General features: G+C 34.6%; 1 non-coding gene across 1 annotated transcript; it reads right to left on the bottom strand.

The window, feature by feature from the left end:
• Window positions 1–3497: 3497 nt before the first annotated feature.
• On the bottom strand, window positions 3498–3604 carry LOC119467526. Its single transcript, XR_005196065.1, has one exon. It is a non-coding gene; the product is annotated as a U6 spliceosomal RNA (small nuclear RNA).
• Between the last annotated feature and the right edge of the window lie 9667 nt (window positions 3605–13271).

The raw sequence follows: 13271 nt of genomic DNA, 5'->3' as shown, positions 1-13271 counted from the left end.
CAGTAATTGTGTATCACTGGCAAATTAGTCTACTTCTCTGGGCTTCATTTACCTTGTGTATATAACATGGAAATGACTACCACGCTTTTGAGACTGCCAGTTGTCCCCAGTATCTACTTTCCTCTTCTATGCTTACAGAGCCCCAAATTTTATCTAGATTAATATCGATGCAGAATTAATACTAATTTACTCTTTACTCTTAGTCATATCCAGTATTAAAACCCGTTGGACCAGAGTCAGCAATTTGTAAGAAAATCCCAGAGGTTAATAGTGAAGCACTTTTTTAAAAATGCTGCATCACAAACTTTCTTTATGGTACATCTGTTTTTCTACTGGATAGAAAAACAGATATTTGTGCTACTGAGTAAAAGTGATTGAACATGAATTTAAAGGGGAAGAAATTTTAGAAATACCTTAAATGATTTGTTTTGCTTATATATTTCTTTTTATATAGACAAAAATAATATATAAATGATATGTAATTGAGTACATGTTTAAGTAAATAAAAGATATATTTCAATAAGCACACAATAAAAATATTGATAAAAAAGCATTGTCACAATTTAGTTGAAAGCATTTTTAAAAGTTTTTAGCTTCAATTAAAAATAGTAAATGTGGTACATATACACTGTGGAATACTATGCAGCCATAAGAAAGAAAGAAATTATGTCCTTTGCAGTAACATGGATACAGTTGGAGACCATTATCCTAAGTAAATTGATGTAGAAACAGAAAACCAAATACCCCATGTTCTCACTTATATGTGGGAGCTAAACATTGGATGTGTACACTGTTTTACTCAACATTTTGGGAAGTAACTGCTTCTGACTTCAACTCAAGAAAACACTTTTTTGTTGCTAATGTAATTGGTTTTTGTAATGGCATCAGCGAATAGAAGGATGCTTATTATTTTAAAAAAAGGTTAGACATAAAGATGGGAACAGTTGACACTGGGGACTACAGGAGTTGGGAGGGAAGAAGGGAGGAAAGGTTGAAAAACTACGTATTGGTTACTATGCTCACTCTCTGAGTGATGGGTTCAATCACACCCCAAACCTCAACATCACCCAATATAACCATGAAACAAACCTGCACGAGGATCACTTGAGGCCAGGAGTTGAAGACCAGCCTGGGCAACCTAAAGAGACCCTATCTCTTAAAAAAAAAAATGAAGAAATTGGCAGGGCATGGTAACACATGATTGTTATGCCAGCAACCCAGGAGGCTAGGAGGATTGCTTGGTCCTAGGAGTTCAACGTTGCAATGAGCTGTGATCATGCCACTGTACTTCAGTCTAGGTGACAGAATGAGAATTTGTCTGTATTTTCTTTTTTAAAGCTGATATTATAGGAACAATGTTCTCTGGCAAACATGAAATAAAATTAAAAATCAATGCAAACAGTTGAAAATTAGTTGTGAAGGTGAGGAGATCAAGACCATCTGGCTAACACAGTGAAACCCCATCTCTACTAAAAATTCAAAAAATTAGTGAGGCATGGTGGGACACACCTATAATCTCAGCCACTCTGGAGGCTGAAGCAGGAGAATCACTTGAACCCTGGAGGTGGGGAGGTTGGAGTGAGCCGAGATCGCACCACTGCACTCCAATCTGAGCGACAGAGTGAGACTCTGTCTCAAAAAAAAAAAAAAGAAGGAAAACATAAAGGATCAAAACAAGAAAAACAGCTATAGTAGAGACTTAAAGAGCCTTAGAAGGATAATTTGAATAGCGATATTCAATAAATTTGTAAAACCTAGATGAAATAGATTATTTTCTGGGAAAATATAAGTCACCAATAAAGCTTAAAAAATCTGAGCAAATAAATAATCATTCAAAAACAACAATCAATATTAAAATGTCTGCCTTCTACAATAAAGATATTATCAGTATATAGATTTACAGGCAGTTTTAACAAATGTTCAAGAAACAACTAATCCCTATACAAACTGCTAAAAGGTTATTTTAAAAAACACATTTCTTTTTTTAAAAGAGGAAACATGACCAGGCATGGTGGGTCCCACCTGTGATCCCAGCACTTTGGGAGGCCAAGGCGGGAAGATCACTTGAGGCCAAGAGTTTGAGACCAGCCTGGCCAACATGGTGAAACCCTGTCTCTACTAAAAATACAAAAATTAGCTAGACGTGGTGGTGGGTGCCTGTAACCCCAGCTACTCGGGAGACTGAGGCAGGGGAATCACTTGAACCTGGGAGGTAGAGGCTGCAGTGAGCCAAGATCTTGCCATTGCATTCCCACTCCAACCTGGGTGACACAGTGAGACTCTGCCTCAAAAAAAAAAAAAAAGGGGAAACACGACTTGTTAATTTTTTAAGATGATACCAAGGCAATGAAAAAAAAAATTATAGCCACATTTCACTTATGAACATGGATGTAAACACATTAAATATATCAATAATTGAATCAAACAACATACTAAAATATAGACCATGACAACTTTACATCAGAAATCCAACAGTAGCTCAACAACTAAAATTATATCCTTGTACTTCACCATATTAAGGAATCAAATATTAAAATGTGGCTATTTTAATGGTCAGTGGATGAGGAAAATCTGTTTGTTTGATATTATTTAAAAATCTATTCATGATTCTTAAAAAACAACAACAACAAACAAAAACTTCATGGCAAAAGAGGAAAAGAAAGACACCCCTTAATGTCATGATTGACATCAATGCAAATGCAAAAACCATAAACACATATTGATGGTTAAATTTAGAAGCATTTTAATAAAATTTACAACATGATATAGATGGATGGACACTTTCTATTACCGTTACTACTCAAGATTATATTGGAGACCTTAGATATGTTCAGCTGGTTTCTTTTATCAAGCAATATGTACTTAAGTTTGTTCCAGGTCTTACAGCTTGATAGTTCATTTATTTTAATGGCTAAGTACTAAATAATATTTCACTGCATGGGTAGATATACTACAATTTGTTTATCCATTCACCTTTCAGAAGGACATCTTGGTTGCTTCCAGTTTTTGGCAATTATGAGCAAAGCTGTAATAAACATTCCTAGCAGATTTTATGTGAACATAAGTTTTCAACTCATCTGGGCAAATAGCTATTAGTGCAATTCCTGAGCTCAATAGTAAGAACATATTTAACTTTGTAAGAAACCGTCAAACAGCCTTCTAAAGTGGCTGTACCACTGTGCATTTCCACCAGTAATAAATGAGAGTTTGCATTGCTCCACATTCTCCCCAGTATTTGGTATTATCAGTTTTTGGATTTGAGCCATTCTAATAGGTGTGTGGTGGTATCTTGTTGTTTTAATTTGCATTTCTCTAATGACATAAAATGTTACTATGTCTTTAGGTGTATAGTGTATGGTATATATAGTCTTATATGTTTATTTGCCATCTGTATATTTCCTCTGGTGAGGTGTTTCTCAGATCTTTAGCTCACTTTTAAAATTGAGTTATTTGTTTTCTTGTTGTTGAGGGTTTTTAAAAATTTTTTCTTTTAATCTTTAAATATGGAACTCTTCACGAATTTGCATGTCATCCTTGTGCACGGGCCATGCTAATCTTCTCTGTATCGTTCCAATGTTAGTGTATATGCTGCCGAAGCAAGCACTGTTGTTGAGTTTTAAGACTTCTTTGCATATTTGAATACAAGTCATTTGTCAGATATGTATTCTGCAATATTTTCTCCCAGTCTGTGGCTTGTCTATTAATGTTTTTAACAGTGCATTTCACAGAGCAAAAGTTTTAATTTTAAGTGAGGTCCATATCATCAATGTTTTCTTTCATGAATTGTGCTTTTGGTCTAGTATAAGAAGTTATCACCAAATGCAAGGTCAACTAGATTTTTCTCCTGTGTTATATTCTAGAAGTTTTAGTTTTGCATTTTACATTTAGGTATATGATCTGTTTTGAATTATGAGTTGTGAGATGTGTGAAGTCAGTGCCTATACATATTGTTTTAACATGTGGATGGCCTTTTTTTCTAGGAGCAATTGTTGAGAAGACTAGCCTTTCTCCATTGAATTGCCTTTGCTCCTTTGTCAAAGGTCAGGTGAGTATATTTGTGTGGATCTATTTCTGGGCTCCCTATTCTGTTCAGTTGATCAATTTGTCTATTCTTTTACCAATACTACACTGTCTTGATTACTATACATTTATGCTAAGCCTTGAAGTCAGGTAGTGTTAATTCCCCTAGTTTTTTCTGCCTCTTTGGTATTATGTTGGCTATTTTGTGTTTCTTGGCTGTCTGTATAAATCTGAATTTGTTAATCTCCACAAAATAGCTTGCTGGGCTTTTTATTTGAATTACATTGAATCTATAAAGTTGGGAAAACAAAACATCTTAACAATATTGAGTGTTTTTATCCACGAACATAGTCTCTCCATTTAATTAAATCTTCTTTGATTTCTTTCTTTGGAGTTTGTAGTTTTCTTCACATAGATATAGTGCATATTTTGTTAGATTTCTTCCTTAGTACTTTACTTCTTCATGCTAATAGTATTGTGTTATTTTTTTCTTTTACTGCTATTTTAAGTTCAGGGTACATGTTCAGGTTTGTTATATAGGTAAACTGTGCGTCATGGGGATTTGGTGTACATATTATTTCATCATCCAGGTAATGAGCACAGTCTCCAATAGGTAGTTTTTTATTCTCTCCTTCTTCCCACTCTCCATCCTCAAGTAGGCTCCAGTGTCTGTTGCTCCCCTCTTTGTGTCCATGAATGCAAGCATGTGGTATTTGATTTTCTGTTTCTGCATTAGTTTGCTTAGGATAATGGCATCCAGCTCCATCCATGTTGCTGAAAAAGGCATGAGCTTGTTCTTTTGTATGGCTGGATGGTATTCTGTGGTTATATGTACCACATTTTCTTTAACCAAACTACTGTTGATGGGCAGTTAGGTTAAGCCCATGTATTTGCTGTTGTGAGTAGTGCTGCATCTAGCATACACATGCATGTATCTTTATAACATAATGATTAATATTCCTTTGGGCAATACCTAATAATGGGATCTGTGAGTCAAATGGTATTTGTTTTAAGTTCTTTGAGGAATCACCACACTGCTTTCCACAAGGGCTGAACTAATTTACATTCCCACCAGCAGTGTATAAGTGTTCCCTTTTTACCACAATCTTACCAGTATCTGTTATTTTTCAACTTTTTAATAATAGCAATTCTGACTGGTGTGAGATAGTATCTCATTGTAGTTTTGATTTTCATTTCTCTAATGATTAGTGATGTTGAATATTTTTTCATGTGCTTGTTAGCCACATATATGTCTTCTATTGAAAAGTGTCTGTTCATGTCCTTTGCCCATTTTTTAATGGGGTTAATTTTTCTTGTAAATTTGTTTAAGGTCCTTATAGATTCTGGATATTAGACCTTTGTCAGATGCACAGTTTACAAATATTTTCTCTCATTCTGTAGGTTGTCTGTTTACTCTGTTGAGAGTTTCTTCATCATGAAATCTTTGCTAAGGCCTATGTCCAGAATAGTATTTCCTAGGTTATCTTCCAAGGTTTTTATAGTTTTAGGTTTTACATTTAGTCTTTAATCTATCATGAGTTGATTTTTGTGTATGGTCTAAGGAAGGGGTCCAGTTTTAATCTTCTGTAAATAGCTAGCCAACCATCCCAGCACTGTTTATTGAATAGGGAATTCTTTCCCCATTTCTTGTTTTCATCAACTTTGTCAAAGATCAAATGGTTACAGGTCTACAGCATTATTTCTGGGTTCTCTATTCTGTTCCGTTGGCCTATGTGTCTGTTTTTGTACCAGTACCATGCTGTTTTGGTGACTGTAGCCTTGTAGTATTGTTTGAAATTGAGTAGTGTGACGCCTCCAGCTTTGTTTGTTTTTGTTTTTGCCTAGGATTGCCTTGGCTATTTGGGCTCCTTTTTGGTTCCATATGGATTTTAAAATAGTTTGTGCGAATTCTGTGAAGAATGTCATTGGTAGATTGACAAGGAGAGCATTGAATCTTCAAATTGCTTTGGACAATATGCCCATTTTAACAATATATTGATTCTTCTTATCCATGAGCATGGAATGTTTTTTCATTTGTTTGTGTCATCTCTGATTTATTTGAGCAGCATTTTGAAATTCTCCTTGTGGAGCTCTTTCACCTCTCAGTTGTATTCTTAAGTATTTTATTCTTTTTTGTTGCTATTGTGAATGGGATTGCATTTCTAATTTGGTTCTCAGTTTGGATATTTTTGATGTATAAGAATGCTACTGATTTTTGTACACTGATTTTGTATCCTGAAACTTTTAAGTTGTTAATTAGCATAAGGAACTTTTGGGCAGAGACTATGGGGGCTTTTAGATATATAATCATGTTGTCTGCAAACAGGAATAGTTTGATTTCCTCTCTTCCTAGTTGGGTGTCTTTTATTTCTTTATCTTGTCTGATTACTCTGGCCAGGACTTCCAGTACTATGTTGAATAGGAGTGGTGAGAGAGGGCCTCCTTGTCTTGTTCTGGTTTGCAAGGGAAATGCTTCCAGCTTTTGCCATTCAGTGTGATGTTGGCTGTGGGTTTGTTATAGATGGCCCTTATTATTTTGAATTATGTTCTTTCAATGCCTAGTTTGTTGAAGGTTTTTAACATGGAAATGTTACCAGAAAACCCCCAAGAGAGGGTTCTTGGATTTCACGCAAGAAAGAATTCAGGGCAAGTCCACAGAGTAAAGTGAAAGCAAGTTTATTAAGAAAGTAAAGATAAAAAGAATGGCTACTCCATAGGCAGAGCAGAGCTTGAGCTTCTCAACTATGGATACTTATTGTTACTTCTTGATTACATGCTAAACAGGGGGTGGATTATTTATGAGTTTTCTGGGAAAGGGGTGGGCAATTCTGGGAACTGAGGACTCCTTCCCTTTTTAGACCATACAAGGCAACTTCCTGAAGGTGCCATGGCATTTGTAAACTGTCATTGCACTAGTGGGAGTGTCTTTTAGCATGCTAATGTATTATAATTAGCATATAATGAGCAATGAGGATGACCAGAGGTCACTGTCTTTGCCATCTTTGTTTTCTTTGTAGGTTTTAGCTGGCTTCATTACTCCACCCTGTTTTATCAGCAAGGTCTTTATGACCTGCATCTTGTGCTGACCTCCTATCTCATCCTGTGACTTAGATTACCTAACCTCCTGGGAATGCAGCCCAGTAGGTTTCAGCCTTATTTTACCCAGCCCCTATTCAAGATAGAGTCAAAAAACTCTGGTTTGAATGAGTCAAAAAACTCTGGTTTGAATGCCTCTGACAGAGAGATGTAGAATTTTATCGAAAGCCTATTCTGCAGCTATTGAGATAGTCATGTGGATTTTGTTTTTAGTTCTATTTATGTGGTGAATCGCATTTATTGATTTGCATATGTTGTACCAACTTTGCATCCCAGTGATAAATCTTACTTAATCATGGTGAATTAGCTTTTGATGTGCTGCTAGTCTTGGTTTGCTAGTATTTTGTTGGGGATTTTGCATCTATGTTCATCAAGGATATTGGCCTGAAGTTTTGTTTTTTTGTTGTGTCTCTGCTAGGTTTTAGTATCAGGATGATGCTGGCATCATAGAATGAGTTAGGGAGGAGTTCCTCCTCTTCAGTTTTTGGGAATATTTTTAGTTGGAATGGTATCAATTCTTCTTTATACAGCTGTAGAATCAGGCTGTGAATCCATCTGGTCCTAGACATTTTTTTTTTTTTTTTGGTTGGCAGGCTTTTTAGTACCAATTCAATTTTGGAATTCATTATTGGTCTGTTCAGGGATTCAATGTCTTCCTGGTTCATTCTTGAGAGATTGTATGCATCCAGGAACTTATCAGTTTCTTCTAGGTTTTCTAGTTTGTGTACACAGAGTTGTTCATAGCAGTCTCTGAAGGGTATTGTATTTCTGTGGGGTCAGTGGTAATGTCCCTTTGTCATTTCTGATTATATTTATTTGGATCTTCTCTCTTTTTTCTTTACTAGTCTAGCTAGCAGTCTATTTTTTTTTTTTTTTCCCAAAAGTCAACTCCTGAATTTGTTGATCTTTCGTATGGTTTTTTGAATCTCAGTTTCCTTCAGTTCAGCTCTGATTTTGGTTGTTTCTTGTCTTCTGCTAGCTTTGGGGTTTGTTTGCTCTTGTTTCTCTAGTTCTTCTAATTGCAATGTTAGGTAGTTAATTTGAGATCTTTCTAATTTTTTGGTGTGGGATGTTTAGTGCTATAAGCTTCCCTCTTAACACTGCCTTAGCTGGGTCTCGGAGATTCTGATATGTTGTGTCTTTGTTCTCATTAGTTTCAAAGAATTTCTTTATTTCTGCCTTCATTATTTGCCCCAAAGTCATGCAGGGGAAGATTGTTTAATTTCTTTTCTTTACTTTTTTTTCCTTTCTTTTTTTTTTAAGCAAGAGGTTTTAGATTTTATTTATTTGTTTAAAGAGTATAGGTGGTGGTTTCAACAAAAGACTTTTGATAAAAGCAGCCAGCAATATGATCATGGCTATCAAACCAGTTTCTTTCAGAGAAAATGGCCATTTCTTTAAGTGTTACATGTTTTTGAAAGTTTCTTAGAATAGTCTTAAAGTCGTTTAATTTCTATTTAACTGTGTGGTTTTAAGTGATTTTCTCAGTATTGATTTCTATTTTTATTGTGCTGTGGTCTGAGAGTGTGGTTGGTATAAGTTAGTATTGTGTTATTAATTTCACATTTCAATTGTTCACTGCTGGTATATAGGAAAATAATTGACTTTTGTATAAAAACAATTGACTTTTGTATATTAACATTGTATCCTGTAACCTTGCTATAATGACTTATTAGTTCTAGCGTTTTTTTGTCAATTATTTGAGATTTTATACATAGATAAATGTTATCTGTAAACAAAGAAAACTTTATTACTTTTTTCTCAATCTGTATATATATATATATTTTTTTTTTCTTTTCTTCTTTTTTGTTTTCTCAATCTGTATTTTTTTTAATTTCCTTTCATTGTCTTACTGAATTCCCTAGGCTTTTCAATACAATATTGAACAGAAGTGGTGAGAGGGAACAATTTTGCTTCATTCCTAATTTCAGTGAAAAGCATCTACTTTACCATCATTAAGTATGATGTCAGCTATGGCATTGTAGATGTTCTTTATCAAGTTAAGAAGTTCTACTCTCTCCTAGTTTGCTGAGAGTTTTTATCATGACTAGGTATTCGATTTCATCAGATGCTTTTTCTGCATCTATTAATATGACTATATAATTTTTCTTTTTTAGCCTGCTGATGTGATGGATATAACATTAATTGATTTTCAAATACTGAATCAGCCTTGCGTAGTTTTTATAAATCCCATTGGTCACGGTGTCTTTTCATCAATTATAGAGATTTTTAGTAATTATTTCTTCGAATACTGCCTCTCCAGCATTTTTATTCCTACTAGAACTCTGATTAGACGTGTGGAAATTCTGAGTCTTTTTTTCTGTGTATTTGGCATCCTTTTCATTGTTCTCATCTCTTCAACTTTCAATGCTGCACTCAGGAAATATTTCTGTATCTGTCTTTCACCTACTTTTTCATGTGTTTTTAATATTTAGTTTAATCTAGTTCCTAAGTTTTAATTTTCAATTACTATGTTTTTAGTTTTTTTGGAAATTCTACCTGGTACTTTGTCAACTTCTCTGGCCAGTTTTGATAGACTCTTGCATTTTAACCCTGAGAGAAATTTGCAATTTTTAGCATAGATGATTGGATAAGATAGATTCAAACAGAAAGCACTAGTGCCATTGGGTTGAGACAAACAAATAGAAATTGAGAGACAAAATATCAGAGCAGAGAAAATCAAGGACAGTAAATCCCATACTTGCATGTCATCTTCCCTCAAGACATTTGCCAGTTGCTAAGCTTTCCATGCACAAGGTAAAGTTCAAGAAATCCATTATAAAGAAGCATCTTTGAGGCTAAAGAGCGGAACAGGAATTTCAGCAGCTTTTGGGTGGTAGGGACACAGAGGTTCAAGTTAAAAAGATTGGCAAAGGTGGAAAAACTATCTTAATGCCGTAGACTTTTAGAAGATACCACAGAAAGCCATATCCTAGGAGTAAGGGCATAAAACAAAACAAACAAACCAAAAAAACTGAATCATCTTTAACAAAGCCTAAAACCAGGCCTATGTAGAATTAAGATAATCTACTTGTAGCATAGCCATCTGTCTGAAGAAAACTGACTTAGGAAGGAGAAAACATTATTTAAACCTTTTCCAGTCTTAATACACAAGGTCTGGCATTCAGTAAAAATTATGAGGCATGCTATAAAAAGGACCATATAATGAAAAAACAAATTTAAAACAGATGGTAGAAATATCCTCATAGTTATTCAAATATTGAAGTTAGCAGACAGAGACTTTAAAATAATAATTATCCATATTTAATTGCTAATCAGAAAGAAAAATATGTTTCTAAAAACAATGATTAAGATAGTAGAACAAAGGGAAAGAGAATTTCAGCTGACACTTGGAATCTATTTAAAAGATCAAATGGAAATTTTATAATTGAAAATAATCTATAAATAAAATTATGAAGTAAGTTGATATGTTTAATAGCAGATGTGCACACTGAAACAGGATATTTTTAATTGGAAGACATGAGTGGCAATTATCAAGATTAAAGCACAGAGAGAAAAGGATAGAAAATACGTAACAAAGATAAGAATATATAGAACGTGGTGACATCTTCTGACTTGTGTATAAATCTCAGAATAAGAGGAGAGAGAGAATAGAATAGTAGCAATATTTCAGATTATGTTGGCTGAGAATATTTTTCTACTGGTGAAACATATTAAACCACAGATTTGAAAAGAACTATAGGTAAGATAAAATACAGACTATCACACTTGGGATCAGCATAGTCAAAGACAAAAAAAAATTTTAAAAGCAACCTGAGAAAAATGAGATGTTTCTTTTAAATGGGCAATTGAGTGAGGGAAGCCAGATAAATGACTTTTCAATAGGATCAATGGAAGCCAGAAAACAATAGATCAATATCTTTAAGTTGTTGAAACAAATTATCCATAATGCTAGAATTCTACAACTGGTAAAAAAGCCTTCAAAATTAAAAAAATTAGAAAGCAAAATAAGGATATTTTCAGGCAATAAAGTTGAAAGATTTTATTGCCAGCAGATTTTCACTAAGAGAAATATTAAAGTGAATTGTTCAAAGAGAAAAGAATGGTCCCAGATGGAAGTATAGAATACAAAAAGAAAGAAAGAGTGCTGGGAAGAGTAAATATGTGGGTATATTACAGTGAATATTGACTTTATCAAATGACAAAAATAATGCCTTGGGCTTAAAATATTTATAAAATGAAATATATGACAACAGTAGGACAAATTGGTGGTGGGGGGGGGATGGATTCTAAAATGTGTAAAGCAGCTGGGAGCAGTGGCTCACACCTATAATCCCAGCACTTTGGGAGGCTGAGGTGAGTGGATCACCTGAGGTTCGGGAGTTCTTGACCAGCCTGGCCAACATGGCGAAACCCCATCCCTACTACAAAAATTAGCCAGGCATTGTGGTGGATGCCTGTAATGACAGCTATTCAGGAGTTTGAGACAGGAGAATTGCTGAACCTGAGAGGCGGACATGGCAGTGAGCTGAGATCGTTTGCCACTGCCCTCCAGCCTGGATGACAAGAGCAAGACTCTGTCTCAAAATAATTAATTAATTAATTAAATTATTATTACATGTGTAAAGCTCCTTCATTGAGAAGAAATAAAATTACTAATTTTATAGAGACTCTAATAAATCAAGAATGTATAATGCAAACACTAAATTTTGATTAAAAACTGTATAATAAACTAATAAGGGAAAAATAAAATAAAAATACTTGAGTCATCCAGAAAAAGACAATAAATAGCAAATAAACTAGTAAACTTTAAGATATGTCAGAGAAAAACATCAGAAGAATAAGATACCAAGAGAAAAAAGAGAGGAAATAGAAAAGTATAAGAGAGTAGGGAATAAAGTGAACAGGTATTGCATATTGTGTAACATATTTATATTGGAGTCCCAACAAAGGAGAAGCAAGAGAATGGTACAGAAATATTTTTTGAAGATATAATGGCTGAGATTTCCCCAAAACTGAAAAGTGATCTCCAGGCTCAGAGATTTACACAGTGATTTTTGTCTCCTTGTATTCCCCCTTCCCCATATAGTTTCCTCCCACATTGCAGAGGGCTAATCTGTATAACCAATAAAAGATGGCAGAAAGGAAGGAGTGTGCTTTCCAAGGCTAGGCCATAAAAGACATTTCCTCTTCCATCCTGCTCTCTCAGATCACTTTCTCAGAGAAACTAACTGCCATGTCATGAAGACTTTAGGTAGCCCAATGGAAAGATCCATGTGGCAGGAATTGAAGCCCATTGCCAAAAACCAGTACTAACTTGGCAGCCAATTGAGTAAGCTATGTTGGAAGCGAATCTTCCAGGCCTAGTCAGACTTTCAGATAACTGCATCATTGGCTGCCTTCTGGTATTCAACCTTAAGTGAGACCCTGAATCATAATCATAATCATTAAGCCACTTTCAGGTTTTTCTCCCTAAATGAACTGTAGGAGATAGCAACTGTTGATTGTCTTATGCCACTAAAGCTGGGCTAATTTGTATGCAGTGACAAATAACAAATACAGATTTTTGAGGCCTGGAATTGAAGTGCTGCTATAACAAAAATCTAAAATGTAGAGTGGCTTTGGCAGTATATGGAACACAAAATGGTGAAAACCTTGAAGAGCCTTTAGGTGTTAGTAGAAACCTGATTTTAGGAGACTGCAGGTGAGGACTTAAAATGAAAGGGAGAGAAATTTTACTGAATATTGGAGGAAAGGAAATCTTCCTTATGTAAAAACAAAGTCTAGCAAAACTATTAACTGCAGTAACATGGGAAGTAGAAAACATACCAGACAAGTTGTGTGATCTAGCTAAAAAGAATTTTTACACAAAGTATTGTATGCCTTCTTGTTTCTTCATTTTGCTTATAGTAAAACGTGAGAGGTGAGAATAAGCTAAGAATAGAGCTGTTTTTAAAAAGTTGAGTTTGGGAAGACAGAAATAATTGAATTTGAATGTTCATAGCCTATCCAAATGACACAGAATGCTGAAATTAACAAATGTCTTCCAGACAAAGGTCAAATTTAAGGCACTTTGAGAAAAACTTGGTCTAAAGATGAAGCTGAGAGTGTGCCTGTAAAATCCTTTTAAAGATCTCAGAAGGATCCAACACGATGCTTTAGATACTTTTAATTAGATAATAGAAGTTATATGA

The sequence above is a fragment of the Cebus imitator genome, unplaced genomic scaffold (genome assembly GCF_001604975.1).
Source record: "Cebus imitator isolate Cc_AM_T3 unplaced genomic scaffold, Cebus_imitator-1.0 Scaffold299, whole genome shotgun sequence".
NCBI classification, from domain to species: Eukaryota; Metazoa; Chordata; class Mammalia; order Primates; family Cebidae; genus Cebus; species Cebus imitator.
This window is presented reverse-complemented; position numbering and strand designations above follow the sequence as displayed.